General features: G+C 34.7%; 1 protein-coding gene across 3 annotated transcripts in view; it reads left to right on the top strand.

Moving 5' to 3' along the window:
* The window catches only part of CADPS2 (calcium dependent secretion activator 2), a 567,688-nt gene that overhangs the window by 252,730 nt on the left and 298,484 nt on the right, over positions 1 to 16,474 (top strand). The window lies entirely within an intron of this gene.

Below are 16,474 nucleotides of genomic sequence, written 5' to 3'. Positions count from 1 at the left end.
CCATCTTAACAACATTAAGTCTTCTGATCCACACATATGGGATGTCTTTCTATGTATTTAGACCTTCAATTTCCCTTTCAATAATGTCTTGTAGTTTTCAAAGTAAAAGTTTTATTTTTTTGTTACATGTATTTCTATTATTTTATTCTTTTTATGCTATTTTGAGTTGAATTGCTTTCTTAATTTTATCTTTAAATCATTCAAGTTATTAGAAATATAATTATTTTTGTATATAGATTTTATATGCATCAATCGACCTTACTGAGCTTGCTTATTAACTCTAAAATTTTTAGTGGATTTTGTAGACTTTTCTATGTGCAAGACCATGTCATCTGCAAATACTGATAGTTTAACTTCTTCCTGTCTAATTTAGATTTCCATTATTTGTTTTTTTTTGACTAATTGTCTCCAGTTCAGTGTTGACTATAAGTGGTAAGAAAAGGCATATTGATGTTGTTCCTGATCATAGTGGGGAAGCATATAATCCTTTATAATTAAATCTGATTTTAGCTCTGAATTTTTAATAGAAACTCTTAGCAGTTTAAGGAAGTTCATTTCTATTCCTAGTTTACTGACTGTTTTTATAATGAAAGGGTGTTTGATTTTGTCAAATGCTTTTCCTACATCTATTGAGATGATCATGTGGATTTTGTCTTTTATTCTGTTGATATGATGTAATACATTATTTGATATTCAGGTGTTAAATGAACCTTGCATTCCTTGCACAGTTCCCACTTTGTCATTATATAGGATTTTTTAAATTTGTTACTGGATTTGGTTTTCTAGTGCTTTGTTGAAGTTTTTGGCCTCTATATTCATAAGAGATATTGTCCTTGTAATTTTTTGTGTGATGTCTCTGATTTTGTTATCAGGGTAATAGTGGCCTTGTAGAATAAGTTTTAAGTGGACCCTTCAATTTTTTTCAAAAGTCTGAAGAATTTGTATTTTTTAAAAGCACTTGGTAGAATTCACCAGTGGAGCCATCTGGGACTGAGCTTTTCTTTGGTAGTAATTCTCTGATTATTAATTTGATCTCATGTTAGAGATCTATTCATTGTCCTTCTTTTGAGTCATTTGGTGTTTTTCTATTAGGTTGGTGCAAAAGTAATTGTGTTTTTTGCCATTAAAAGTTAACGTCATTAATTTTTCAATTGATCCAAGTTCTCTAATTTATTGTTACACATTTGATCATAGTTTTTGTAATTATTTTTAGTTTCTATAAGGTCAGTAATAATGTCCTCTCTTCCATTTCCGATTCTAGTAATTTGAATAGCCTTTCTTTTTTCTTAGCCCATCTAACTAAAAGTTTGTCCATTAAAAGACTATTGTAAATAACATTTCTAGGATGATTTCTTGGACTCTCTCCTATTTTTGTGTTCTCTATTTTATCTTCATTCTGCACTATTCACTTCCTTCTATTTTAGGTTTAGTTTGCTTTCATTTTTACAGTGTGTTAGGTGAAAAGTTAGACTTTTGATTTGAGATCTTTCTTTTTTCTTAAAATAGGCAATTGCAGCTATAAATTTCCCTCTAAGTGCTGCTTTAGTTGCATTTGTAAGTAATGATATGATCTGTCTTCATTTTCATTCATCAAGGTGCCTTTGATCAGCAAAATATTTTGTTTCTGTAGTAAATAGAGTCAATGGAAGAAGGTTCTTAGCTGCAGGGAATACAAGCCCCAGGTCCTATCATGTCACTCCAATGGCTGAGAGAATTGAAATCTTGTCAGTCCTGAAACCCACTGGAAGAACACTAGTGTACCACCAGTTGTTGGGAAGCTCTTTCATGGTCCTTAGATTATTTTATTAAGTCTATCCTACTAATCCATGAGATTTTGAGGGAGTGCAACTTCTCTAATAATCTCAATGCCATGGTTTTTTTCCCACATAATCTTCTCTGTTTTATTTAGGTATAAAATAAAATTCATCTATTGTAGATTAGATGATTTTTAGTAAATTTATACATTTGTGCAGCTATCATCAAAATTCAATTTTTAAACATATCACTTCAGAAAGTTCTGTCATGGCCATTTGCAGTCTATTCCTGCTCCCACTCTCAGTTCCAGGAAACCACTCATCTATTTTCAGACTCTGTAATTTTACTTTTCCTGGATAGTTTGTAAAAATGGAATCATGCAATATGTAGTCTTTGTATCTGGATTTTTTTTTTGCTTATCGTAGTTTCTACAAAATCTTATATTTAATTGATACTTAAATATTTGGTTCATGAGATCAATTAACTTTTATCTGAAGTTATGTTATTTTAACACTCTTTTTTTTTTACAAATAATGAAAGTTTCATGGGCTGTTATTTAATTTTCAATATATTCATAATGTATTTGAAAGGGCTTCTGATATTGGGGAACAAGTGTATGAACAATATAAGTGAACTAAAATACTTAGAAACCTGAGAGGAAGTATTATAATAAGCCCCCAGTGCTCTTTTTTTTAAATTACTCTTTCTATAAGGAAATTTGTCTAATTTAAAATAGCCTTTCTGTGTTTCCCCATGAACACTGAGTTAACTTTTTAAATAAATTAAGAGATTTGTATTTATCATGGTATCCCAGGGGCAGATTACCTTAAAAATGTATCTCATGAATGCTAACCAACTGCAGCTTTTTAGCAGTGTCACAGTGTCATTACTTTCATCCTGAACTCATCTTGCACGACAGGAAAGAGATTCATCTCCATCATCATAGTGAATTATGTCTCAGATATGTTTTCCAAATTTTAATGCTTCAACAGTTTGTGCTTTTTTGGAGATAAATTCATCCTTCTGTCTGATACTAATTAAAGTGCCTTATTTAGTCCATATTTCCAATACACATAATCAAGATTTCTGGCCATTACCTATTTCATTCCTGTAGTTCTGATTTCCTGCCAGCAATTAGGGGGAAACAGTGTGTGAGGTTGGTACATAACCTAGAATATAGGACCTGGGGTCTAATAAACATGGTATTGATAGACAAGTTTGATTTACAAAGAGTAACGGTGAGGCAATGTAATTTGTGAAAGTTTCATTTTAATCTTTGTTTTGTAAAATAGGGAAGGGAGTGTGGATAAACTATATTTTTCGGTTATGGAGAAAATTCCTGTTATTTATGGATTTTTAAGTCATTGTTTCATAGTCTCTTAGTAAACCAGGAAAAGTTTTGTATGACTGAGATACAGAGGAATTGTTTCTACACTTTTATAGCATTTTACCCTTTCCAGACATTTCATTTATTTTAATGTTAACCCATACCCTTAATGATACCACTGAAAAGGAAATGAAGGGATAGTAGGAGGGATGACCAGCTGTGGGGTGGTGAAGGGAGAACAAGACTTGTTATTTTCATATAGTAGTCCTAAATTTCCTTATATGTACTAGTCTTTTGTTCCCTCCAAGTGTTAAGTATCCTTTGAGTGCATAAACAAACCACAGGAGCTAGTAATACTCTATGGAAGGTGAAGATAGATCTTGGTGCCAGGAAAATAAGGAATTCATTATTAAAAACAAATAGGGAAAGACATTTAGCATGATATTTTTATGGAGATGAAGTCTCACTATGTTACCCAGGCTTGTCTCAAATTCCTGGCCTCAAGCAATCCTCCCACCGCAGCCTCCCAAAGTGCTGGGGTTACAGGTGTGAGCCACCATACCCAGCCTTGAAATCTAACCTCTTAACAAATTTTTAAGTGTTCACTGCCGTACCACAATAAAATATAAGTGCACTGATAATCACAGTAGGGAATTAAACATCGGTAACATTTGTTAGAGAAAAAAAACAAAAACACCAGGAAGCCACACTCTGTTTTTGCCACCCTCTCTGTCTCTCCTTCATCCCATAGTGCTGTTTTATTAAAAGCATTTGAAGATTAATGGGTCTCTACTGCCCATTCCCTGAAAGTAATAAAAAGACAAGAAGCAATAAGAAAAACTAATGAATTGTGTGTCATTAGAGAAATATATTTATGGATATTATGATAGAACATCCTTTTGCCTCATGAAAATGATGGGAAATACAGTCTCCAGTACCAACTTCTAGGAAACTTTAAATTCTTAACCAGGATTGTAATATCTGTCAAACTATTGAAAGAACATTGCAGCTACAAATGGAATGCTTATCAGAATGGCAAGGTACTGAGACAATGTTTAAGAGAGATTAAATACAGACTGCATATAAACCAAGATAATCTAACCATGCTTTTTAAAAGCATATTAGTTTCCATTTTAATTCAGTAATGTCAGAATTATTTTTGAAGTATAATTCATTAGTCAGCTATTCTTACAGACTAGAGATAAAATATGCTACATTTTTATATGATCTATCAAAAACTGTGCCTTCTTTTTTTTTTTTTTTTCTTTAGACGGAGTCTCGCTCTGTCACCAGCTGGAGTGCAGTGGTGCACTCGCAGCTCACTGCAATCTCCACTTCCCGGGCTCAAGCCATTCTCTGCCTCAGCCTCCTGAGTAGCTGGGACTACAGACGTGCACCACCACACCCAGCTAATTTTTGTAGTTTTAGTAGAGTCAGGGTTTCACTGCATTGGCCAGGATGGTGTCGATCTCTTGACCTCGTGATTCACCCACCTCGCCCTCCCAAAGTGCTGGGATTACAAGTGTGAGCCACCGCGGTCAGCCAACTGTGCCTATTTTTAATGAACCAAAGGCAAAACACTCAAACCACACAAAAGTTTTCTCTCCTCTCATTTCCATCTTCAAAATCATGACAGATTGCTTCTTTTTATATAAATAAATTCACTAGAAGTAACATTTCTCTAAGACCAATACTGTTGGTGCAGAACAAAATGAAGCCTAAAGAGACAAGCATTAGCCAAATACAGAAATTTACATTCATTGAGAATTTATTTACAATAAAGGGAGCAATCTGGTGATCTTTAAAATTAGAGGCATCTGAATTAATAAGAAAATATGATGGATTTAGATTCCAGATGTTAGCTGAAGAGCATTCATGAGCTCTAGTGAAAAACAGCATGAGAAAATTTGGGAGAAAGTTTATAGAATTATGATTAGTAGTATTTGTTGTAGATTTACAGCTTGAAATCACATCCCCTTATATACTGTGACAGTTTTTTCGGAACAGTCTTTTATAGTTATCGTTATTACTTGATTTTGTTTATGTAACAAATTATTGAGTGGTCTAAATATGGAAGGGCTTAAATAGGAAGCTTAATTCTTACCACGGCACAATCCTCAGGTACTCTAGGATCTCTCTCTCATACCATCCTTGAAGACATGTTTGCAAATACCGTACCTTTTCTGGTTATTTTGGATATTAAATAACATGTTCAGGTACTAAATTTTTTAGAACAGTTTAAACCAAGACTTACACATTTCAAAACCTTTTTTCTTTCCTTTTAAATCATTCAGAAACCTGTAGTGGGGAAAAGGGACTTTGGTCCCTTTTATCCACTCTTGCTTTTCCTGCTCATCTAATCTTTCTACAACATTTGTTTAGGATTGCAGTTGGGAGGAAGGGGAAGAAGGCATGAAATGTCTATGTATGTAGGTGCTTTTGTAGTTCTCTCTTCGTTAGCAAATGACCTTTGTCATAGCAAGTGTCCACATGTAACTCTTCTCCGATGAATTCTTAGCAGTTCTCCCACTGCCAGGGACTTCTAACATCACAACATTCCCTCGCCAAATTATGCATCCTATGGTTGCCCTCTTTCCTCTTCCCCTGTGCTACTGATTTAGTAGTATAGACTGTGTATCCTCTTTCTGCTTAAATTTCATTTCCTTAACAGATGGCTCAAATAAGGTGGAAGCTTCTTGAAGATAAGGGCTGTGTATTATACCTTCTGCTTCCCCATTAGCACCAGCCACAATAGTATGGCTCAGTAGGCACTCAGTACTCTAATCATAGTACTTTTTCTACTATTTAGAGTATTAAAAAAAAGTCTCTCAGTAGGTCTCAGACTATGACATTTGGCCCAGCATCTGCCCAGATTGGTAGAAAGTCCAGTCCTCATTCTCCTACCCCAAGCTCCAATTTTTCTAGAAATTCCATGTAAAACATATTCACCATAAAGGGCCAATTCTTCTTCTTGTGTATGTTCACTTTAGGCCCTAGTTCCATGATCACTTCCAGACTTTTGCTACCCTAACTGGGACGATGTTTTTCAAACTGTGAGACTACCTGGATAAGCAAGACAAGTTTCCCAGGGATACATAGGCACATGTATATTTTTAATAGGACTGAGTAGGAACCCTCTAGTTCTGTAAGTACCCTTTCCTAAAGGTCTTCTGCTCAGTCTCATTCTCAGCCTCCCTTTCACAGTCATCCTTCTCCCACTTTACAAAAGAAAGGTATAACTCTCACTTAACTCAGGTTTTAACAGTGGTGATTCTTGTCCCAGAGTGGAAAAACCTCCAGAGTACCATTCAAAAGGCAAATGTGTAATATTACCGTTGGTTTTGAGAAAGTGATTGATTGATGATGTAATAAATTCTTTTGCAAATTAGATGGCTTGTATTTTACTTTCAGTAAAGTTGGCAAAGAATTTATACAAGTATTCAACAGCTAAATAATTGAAAAAGAGTTTTTGCTTATTAATCACTGTGTGGTTTGGGGACATTTAAATAGGCAGGAATTAAATTGATGAACATTGCTATAATAATGCTCCTATCTACTTATTTTCTTAGAGCTTACAACAGAAAAAAAATCCTGGATTAAAATTAATGCTGAACTCTGTTTCAATCTATGGATACATGAACTAGTTGGAAGAAATAGCACTGTCCATTTCATTGAGATGCATATCTAATAAATTTATTTATTTTTTATATGTATTATAAATGCACATTTGTGTGATATATTTGTTTTGGATCAGTTGAGCATTACTGTCTAATAAAAACTCAATTCAGTGATTTTTGAGACTAGATCCTTAGGATCAGAGAAAAAATACATATAAATTTGGCATAGGTAATTTTGATAAGGTCATTAATATTCAGGCATTAACATATATTACAGTAGAAAACAATTCTAAGTTTCTGGGGAAAATGAAATCAAAGTAAGGAGTTCAATGAGAAAAGAAATATTGTAAATTTCTGTACAGAGTTTTGCAGGTATTTTTCTAAATCGGTGGTGGGATCATATTGCTATAAAATAGTCATACACTGCATAATGATAATGTCAATGATGGACTGCGTATGTGAATGACTGGTCCAATAAATTGATAATGAAGCCGAAAAATTCCTATCTCTTAGTGACATCATAGCCGTCGTAACATCATAGTACAGTTACTTAATTTTTTTACTAATTCAGTGTGGCCTAAGTGTTCAGTTTTTATAACGTCTATGGTAGTGTGCAGTAGTGTCCTAGGCCTTCACATTTACTCACCACTTACTCACTGACTCACCTAGAGCAACTTCCTGTCTTGCAAGTTCCTTTCATGGTAAGTGTCCTATACATGTTTACCATTTGTATTGTTCATACCATATTTTCACTGTACCTTTTCTATGTTTAAATATGTTTAGAAATACACATACTTACCTTTGTTTTACAGTTGTCTACAGTATTCAGGACAATACATGCTATGCAGGTTTGTAACCCAGGAGCAATTGGCTATACCAAATAGCCTAGGTTTGTGGTAGGCCATACTGCCTAGGTTTGTATAAGTACACTCTGTGATTTTCACATTCTATGATGTTCACATAAGCAAGCACAAAATCACCTAAAGATGCATTTCTCAGAGCCTATCCCCATCGTTAAGCAATGCATGACTGTAGTTAGATTCCATTGTATTTACTTAAGAGTGACACCACAGTTTTATGTTAAATGTCAATGTTTCAAATGCACCAGAAATTATATTCTTTGCAACTCTTTATGTTAAAAATTTCTAGGTGTCCACTTAAAAATGTGTGAAGAAGGTAAATTTTTCAGAATTATTGTGGGAAGTGCATGAGAAAAGGTTTGAAGGGTTGCTTTTCTAGGAGATGCCATTTATTTGGGCCTGAACTAAGTCCTGAAGTCTAAAGACTTTAGTGTTGTCATACTTCACGTGCAAACTTTTGAACCCATACAGTCAGAAGAAGTGCCTTTATTCTAAGATGCTGCAGCTCTTAAATCTAGAGCTCTGTTCAGCAGTCCAGGAGATGTGCCTGGGGCTGGTCCACCCTCAGTGCTGCTGGTGCAGATCTTTACACAGGGCAGGGTTTCTAAGGGGGCATTAAAGTACAAATCTTCTGTTGGGACACAAGCACATTAATAACTACTTGAGAGTGTTGCTGTAGAGAGCAAATGGAGATAGCACATGTAAAGGATTTGTCAAGATCTTCAACAATCTGTGAGTGAATAACAATGGTGATATCCATAAGTTAGGCATTTTAAGAAACCTAGTTGCATAGCTCTTGGTATGAATTGGTAAATAAGTTCATGCTTTGAAAAATTACCAGAATTCATAATATTTAAAAACAGAAATACATTGAAAGAAAGGTAAGGAAGTAGAATTTTTGTGTTGTAAAATTTTAAAATTATTTACTTAACAAATAAAGATTGTATTCAAGGTGTCCAACATGATTATTTGATATATGTATATATTGCATAATGATTATTACAATCAAGTTACTGTATCCATCATCCCCCATGTTGTACAGAATTCCTAGAACTTGTTCGTCTTATAACTGAAAATGTGTACTCTGATCAACATCTCATTTCCCTCACCTTCAGCCTCTGGCAAGCACTGTCCTACTCTTCATTCCTATGAGTTTAACTTTTTTAGATTCTAAAAAAGTTAGTAGAATTTTTCAAGAATTCAAAATTTCTAGGTTTTAAAATGTTAACGACAGGGGATTATAGTGGGTATTTATCAGTACAACATGGTTTTAAGAGAAAGATTGAGACATTGCAGAGTATAAATCCTAGCTTTGCCACAGATTAGCTGTGTTACTATGGCTATTTATATCTGTTTGAGGCTGTTTCTTCATTGGTATGAAGGAAACAGTGGTACCTATTTCAAGGACTATTTTGTGAGTTAATTGGGGTAATATAGGTAGGAACACCCAATCATTATATTCTGCAGGCACCTCTGCCCATATATTCACTATCTTTTCTTTTAGCCTTTGCTTTGAGTGTTTTTTTTTTTTTATTTTTCTGCTCATGTATTCATTTCTCTACTTTCTTTAAATCTCTTCTTTTAGCATCCTATTTTTTTTTCTTTTTTTCTTTTTTTATTATTATTATTATAATACTTTAGGTTTTATGGTACATGTGCGCAATGTGCAGGTAAGTTACATATGTATACATGTGCCATGCTGGTGTGCTGCACCCACTAACTCGTTATCTAGCATTAGGTATATCTCCCAGTGCTATCCCTCCCCCCTCCCTCCACCCCACAACAGTCCTCGAAGTGTGATGTTCCCCTTCCTGTGTCCATGTGTTCTCATTGTTCAATTCCCACCTATGAGTGAGAATATGCGGTGTTTGGTTTTTTGTTCTTGCGATAGTTTACTGAGAATGATGATTTCCAATTTCATCCATGTCCCTACAAAGGACGTGAACTCATCATTTTTTATGGCTGCATAGTATTCCATGGTGTATATGTGCCACATTTTCTTAATCCAGTCTATCATTGTTGGACATTTGGGTTGGTTCCAAGTCTTTGCTATTGTGAATAATGCCGCAATAAACATACGTGTGCATGTGTCTTTATAGCAGCATGATTTATAGTCCTTTGGGTATATACCCAGTAATGGGACGGCTGGGTCGAATGGAATTTCTAGTTCTAGATCCCTGAGGAATCGCCACACTGACTTCCACAAGGGTTGAACTAGTTTACAGTCCCACTAACAGTGTAAAAGTGCTCCTATTTCTCCACATCCTCTCCAGCACCTGTTGTTTCCTGACTTTTTAATGATTGCCATTCTAACTGGTGTGAGATGGTATCTCATTGTGGTTTTGATTTGCATTTCTCTGATGGCCAGTGATGATGAGCATTTTTTCATGTGTTTTTTGGCTGCATAAATGTCTTCTTTTGAGAAGTGTCTGTTCATGTCCTTCACCCACTTTTTGATGGGGTTGTTTGTTTTTTTCTTGTAAATTTGTTGGAGTTCATTGTAGATTCTGGATATTAGCCCTTTGTCAGATGAGTAGGTTGCGAAAATTTTCTCCCATTTTGTAGGTTGCCTGTTCACTCTGATCGTAGTTCCCTTTGCTGTGCAGAAGCTCTTTAGTTTAATTAGATCCCATTTGTCAATTTTGGCTTTTGTTGCCATTGCTTTTGGTGTTTTAGACATGAAGTCCTTGCCCATGCCTATGTCCTGGATGGTAATGCCTAGGTTTTCTTCTAGGGTTTTTATGGTTTTAGGTCTAATATTTAAGTCTTTAATCCATCTTGAATTGATTTTTGTATAAGGTGTAAGGAAGGGATCCAGTTTCAGCTTTCTACATATGGCTAGCCAGTTTTCCCAGCACCATTTATTAAATAGGGAATCCTTTCCCCATTTCTTGTTTTTCTCAGGTTTGTCAAAGATCAGATAGTTGTAGATATGTGGCATTATTTCTGACGGCTCTGTTCTGTTCCATTGATCTATATCTCTGTTTTGGTACCAGTACCATGCTGTTTTGGTTACTGTAGCCTTGTAGTATAGTTTGAAGTCAGGTAGTGTGATACCTCCAGCTTTGTTCTTTTGGCTTAGGATTGACTTGGCGATGCGGGCTCTTTTTTGGTTCCATATGAACTTTAAAGTAGTTTTTTCCAATTCTGTGAAGAAAGTCATTGGTAGCTTGATGGGGATGGCATTGAATCTGTAAATTACCTTGGGAAGGATGGCCATTTTCACGATATTGATTCTTCCTACCCATGAGCATAGAATGTTCTTCCATTTGTTTGTATCCTCTTTTATTTCCTTGAGCAGTGGTTTGTAGTTCTCCTTGAAGAGGTCCTTCACATCCCTTGTAAGTTGGATTCCTAGGTATTTTATTTTCTTTGAAGCAATTGAGAATGGGAGTTCACTCATGATTTGGCTCTCTGTTTGTCTGTTATTGATGTATAAGAATGCTTGTGATTTTTGTACATTGATTTTGTATCCTGAGACTTTTAAGTCCAGAAAATTTACAGGAGGAGTTTCACACTTAATAAGGGATTGAGTGCCTTTAACAGTACCAAACAGCAAATGTTATTTTATGAAGTGGAATGTGCTTTTGTTTCCCAAGTCCTTTCTGAGATTTTTGGCTTGGGTGTTTGTATTGTCATATAATATTTATTTGGTAAGCACTTTATAATCTTTTTTTTTAAGATTTGAGAGTTAGCTACAATCAAATGGAGATAATTTTCAAAATGAATAATGCCTAAGTGTCAGTTATGAAGGTAAAAGACTCTTTGGTTGTCATATATTCTCTATCAACATTGGTTTTATGCCTCAGTTGATGTCATTGAAGATTTATATCTGCTGTGCTAAAGTGCAGCCATCAAAGGATCTCTAGTGCTGTGCAGCATAATAGCCTGCAGTTGTTGACAGTAATTTTGCAGCCGTGTCTTCCATGTTGGCACCATGTTAATACATTACATGAAGAGCACTTGCTATTACCTGTTCTGGAGTTATGGAATTAAGGTGAAGCTGGGATCTTCCTCTGTAACTGACACGTGGATTAGCAAAAGAAAGGATAATCTTAAATTGAATCCAATCTTATATTATTGCTATTCTTTCAGATACAGGGAAATCTGAAAGAGTTCCTAAAAATATCTTGGAGCACTTTGTGAGTCCTCAGTGGTAAGAAGAAAATAGAGGAAGTTGTTTCTGTGAATCAGAGTATTCAGATGACCTCAGTGAACTGGAGATCCAAGCCGTGTGGGAGCCAAAAATGCCATACTGTCTCATGCCTTTGTATGTACACATGGTGCCTCCCTGATCTTTCTCTGCCTAGGAACTCTGATTTATATTTCAAGACCAGTTCAACTTGAAGATTTTGTACCCACATTGATCTCAGAACCCTCTCTTCTTTATTAGCACAAAGTCAATACAATATATTATATTTCCATTTTTATATTCATGCTAGTGACTTACGTATAGGTTCAGAGCAAAAGATGTTCATTTTTTAGCTTCCATAGTGTGTTTCTGTATATACACATTATATAGATTTTTTAGTTATGGAGTTGTGTATGCAGTATAATTGCAATGGTCGTAAGATGAAGATTGACATTCTTTGTAAGTGAAATGTATTTTTAAATGTATGCCCTACACCTCCCATCTCACACATTCAAATGAGGTAATTGCCATGTGAAAAAAATAAACTTTCTTTCTTTTTTTCCTTAATTTGGCCATGATTCTGATCCGTGCATTATGTAATTATTTTATACGTAATGAATCTGAATCTGCTACAGGTTCTCCTGCTTTAATGGAAACTTTTAGCTCAAACCACCTAAGTAACATATTTTTCCTTACTGAGACACTATTATTTATATATCCATGACAGTAATTTTTCTCCTTTTATTTATACATTTTTTGTCAGTAAGTTATTTAGTAAGGTTAATGGCAAACTGAATGTTTTTAAATAAATACAGTTTTTTAAAATCATAATTTCTAAGCCTTCCTGTTTAAAAGGGAGACTTAAATCTCCTGAAGTACTGACAATTATCAGGTAACTTTTGCAGCATGAGAGCTATTGTCCGTGGTAGTTTCTCCTTCTCTTTGAAATTTGAAGAAAATTTTCTAAGTATAGGAACTCTGCGACCTGGATGATAACAGCAATATTTTTTCTTAAGTTTTGTTTTGTTTTCCTGAGAAGAATACGTCTATGTAAACTTAGGATTTGGGGAGTTTTTTTTGCACTTACACATCTTCCAAATTAAAATTATAGGCTCTAGAAACATTGCTGCAAAGATATTCATGTAACGTTACTTAAAGAAATGTTTTTTAAGGAAGAGATTATGATCCTATTTTTCATTTATTTTGTTCCCAGAACTTCATTGACTTAAGACCACCAGAGAAATCGCAGTGGTGGTGAAGTGTGGCTAAAAAATAAAAATGAAGAATTAGTCAATTTTTAGACAAGTAACACTTTTGTGTTCCTGGCTCAGATTTCCTTATTACATAAAATGCAAGATGGATCTGGTTGGTGAAGATGTGAAGTCTTTTGGCTTACAAAATAGCAAATTTTACCTGAAGCAAGTCTTGTGAAATTCTCACTGTGTTCTAATGTTTAACTTTCCTTTTTTGCCATAATATATCTTTGCTGGCAGATGGCAGCATTTGGATCATATTGAATTTGGCAAATTCTCATAAGAATCTTCAAAAATTTTAATATTTGAATGTGAAAAAATATCATGAATTTTATATAGTTCTGCCAAAATGGTAGAGATGAAAAAATACATCTTTTATGCCCTGTATTACTTCACTTTCAAGTATGATAGATGTCTAGGAAAAAAAAAAAGTGAAACAATATTTATGCACTATGAATATGATTCTAATGATATAAAAACCTATCATTATCCACATTTTAAAAATTGTGTTTCTAAAGTGGTGCATTATTTTTGTTAAAATCAGTAACTAAATGTCAACATCTACATTAATATTAAATAACTTTAGCTGTTGGTTCCCTCTGAAAACCCAAAATATTCACATCTAATTATTTGTTTTACATGTGAGCAGTGTTTCAGGTTGCCTCATTCTCGTGTTCTCTCTCTGCAAATACTGGATTCTAGGTGAAGGCCACTGAACTAACATCTAGGAGAGGCTTATTAGTTCTTTATTAAATGAAACTTTTGGTAAATAGGACCCAAACAGACATAAGTTATTTTAAGTTCAGCTCTGAACAAACTTATGTCATAACAAGTTTTTGTTGGACCTTACTGTTTATTTGAGCTTTTTCCTAAGCATATACCCTACTAATAGTGGGAATAGAATTATAAATTGCTTAGAGCAGGGGTCTTGATTTCTGCTCTGGCAAACTCATTAAAATTACAGAAGTAACAGTATTTCTAGAAGGCTCAGAGCAAGTTTGTGGACTTAATGTGATTAGTCACTTTTGTGATGAGACTTACTAACAGATGGACTTGTTTCCCCTATAATCAGACAGATTGGTGATTACATTAAAATTTCATCCTTAATATTTTCTTGGGCATATCTGTGACTGTTTCATGGCTCAGTTTTTTCAGAGAAGGTCCCCAACCTAGCCAGTGACCTTTGCTGTTTTCCCACAGTTGGTGGGATCTTTAGAAAGAGAAACTTGTTTACACCAATCTCAGCTTAGCTTTGTTGCTTTGACTCCATGGAGCTGCTCTTTCTGTTGACAAAGAGGCTGATTCCTTGACTTAGCTACTGCATGTGTTGTTTGCTTTGTTTTCTTTCCACCATGTAGCTTCTGATGGCCTGGATGAAAAGTGTCCATCCATTTTTATAGCCATCCTTTTCTTAAAACCAATCTGAAGATGTAATTGTGAAATAGCAAATTCTTTTAAGTTGATCAAAATAGTTTACGGTTTTATAGCACCACTTATGTGAATTAAGATATATTACAGGGAAGATAATCTGATCTAGGAATATTTATCCATATGGCATGGATGAGCAAGAATTTCACAGTAAAATATAATCACTGCCTTTAATTAGATAGGAAACAGTATAGGTACTGAGATGATAAACAGAAGAGGAGGAGTGTGTTTAGAGGTGAAATATAAATGTTAAAGTAACACAGAATATATACTGTATCCTATATGTATGTATATTTCATATTGTATATAACATTGTCTACCTGAAATAAACTTTTACAAAGGGCCTAAACCTGGGAAAGAATACAAAGAAATAGCTTTCAAGTTTAGAAAGAAAACTGTTACTGAAATAAATTCTACAGTTGAGAAAATCTGCTTTTTAGTTATCCAGATTAATACTAGGCAGCCTTCTCCTCTTGGGATATCTTCACATGGATACCTTACTCAACACATTAAAAATAGAAACATTTATATTTCACCTTTAAACACACTCCTCCTTTTCTGTTTATCAACTCAGTATGTGGTATTTCTAGCTGTAGGGATTCCTTAGCCAGAGACTTGGGCATTTATTATTTCTTCCTCTTTTTTGATTTCTATATGTAAATTCTGTTGATTCTGCCTTCTTAATATCCAGCAAATCTTTCTTACCACGTCATCCTTGCCAGGCCCTTGGCTTGGGCCCTTGCCAGGTTTATTTCAGGAGCCTCTCTCTGGTTTGACTTCCACTTACTTCTGCACCTCTTGCATCTCCAGCTTAGATTCTATGCTCTATAGTATTTTCAAGCAGGAATTCTGTTGCGTTTTGGAGGGACCTGTTTTTATCAGTTGAGCTATCCCCTGCATCTGGAGTTATTGAACTTCCCTGGCCTGTGTCCACACATTTTTTAATGTTGTTCCTACCAGGAGCAGGTCTCATTCCTGGGAAGAACACTATCCTTGCACACGGCCTGCCTTCCTTTCATTCTGCACCTAACTACTTTCCCTTTACTTTTCCTTGAATGCTCCAGTTTAGGATGCTTTTCTCTGTGAGGGCTTCCCTGAGCCCTTGCTTCCCTCCTTCCCCAGAGGGTTTCAGTAATACCCTATATGTTCTCAGTCCCCAGAACTCTCACTGTTTGCTCTAGTTGTCTCTCTTTTTGTCTGCTCCCCCTCAAAAACTATGAGCTCACTGAAGACAGAAGGCAGATCTTATTCAACATTGTATCCTCAGTATCTGGTTCTGTAACTAACCTTTATTTGATGAAGCATTTAACTTCCAATAACTGACAACAGTATTATCTTGAACCTATTAATGAAGTATCAGTAAGAGTACTTCTTCTATAGGGAGGACACTGTTTTACCAAAATTAGTTATGCCTATGAAACTATAGATATTCACTGACTGGCCTGCTAGTATTAATACATGAGAAAGTTAAATGAGTCTGAAAGGACTTAATAGCATCTGGGAACCAGTTGTCACCCTAATTTCCACCCACTACATAATTAAATACAATCTGCTAAGTGACATTGTACAAATCACTTTCTGTGGCCCAAATCTCCCTTCACAAATTGCAACATTAATATTCCATCTTACATATCCAGAATATTTTTTCAACAACAAAAATGGTATGTATTATTTAAATTTCCTTTATATGTCACTTGGGGTTTCTTGGAGAAACTACTTTTTAAATGTAAGCTAGAATTTGAATGTTTCTAAAGCTATTATAATATTCTCATTTAAAAAACATAGGTATTTTCCTTTTTTCCCAACTCTTATGTGAATACCCAGGGTATTTTTCAAAAAAGACATCTTTGTAGCAAAGGTAGAATATTTCTATTTAACCAAATACACAACTATGCTTGTATTCAATTAAAAATTTTCCACCCACATTGCTTACTTCTGACTTTTGCCTATAGAAATAAGGACTCACAAAACAATTTCTAGAAAATATATTTATGTAGGGAATCTAAGAAAAAAGAAATGGTAGTTCTAAAATAACTAAATACCTAACTAGGCAACAAAATGTCATCTGTTTTGTAACCACATATGATTTTTGTGGTCTAAGG

The sequence above is a fragment of the Pongo abelii genome, chromosome 6, assembly GCF_028885655.2.
Source record: "Pongo abelii isolate AG06213 chromosome 6, NHGRI_mPonAbe1-v2.0_pri, whole genome shotgun sequence".
Taxonomy (NCBI): Eukaryota; Metazoa; Chordata; class Mammalia; order Primates; family Hominidae; genus Pongo; species Pongo abelii.
The sequence above is the reverse complement of the archived record's forward strand: the minus strand, read 5'-3'. Positions and strand labels throughout refer to the sequence as shown.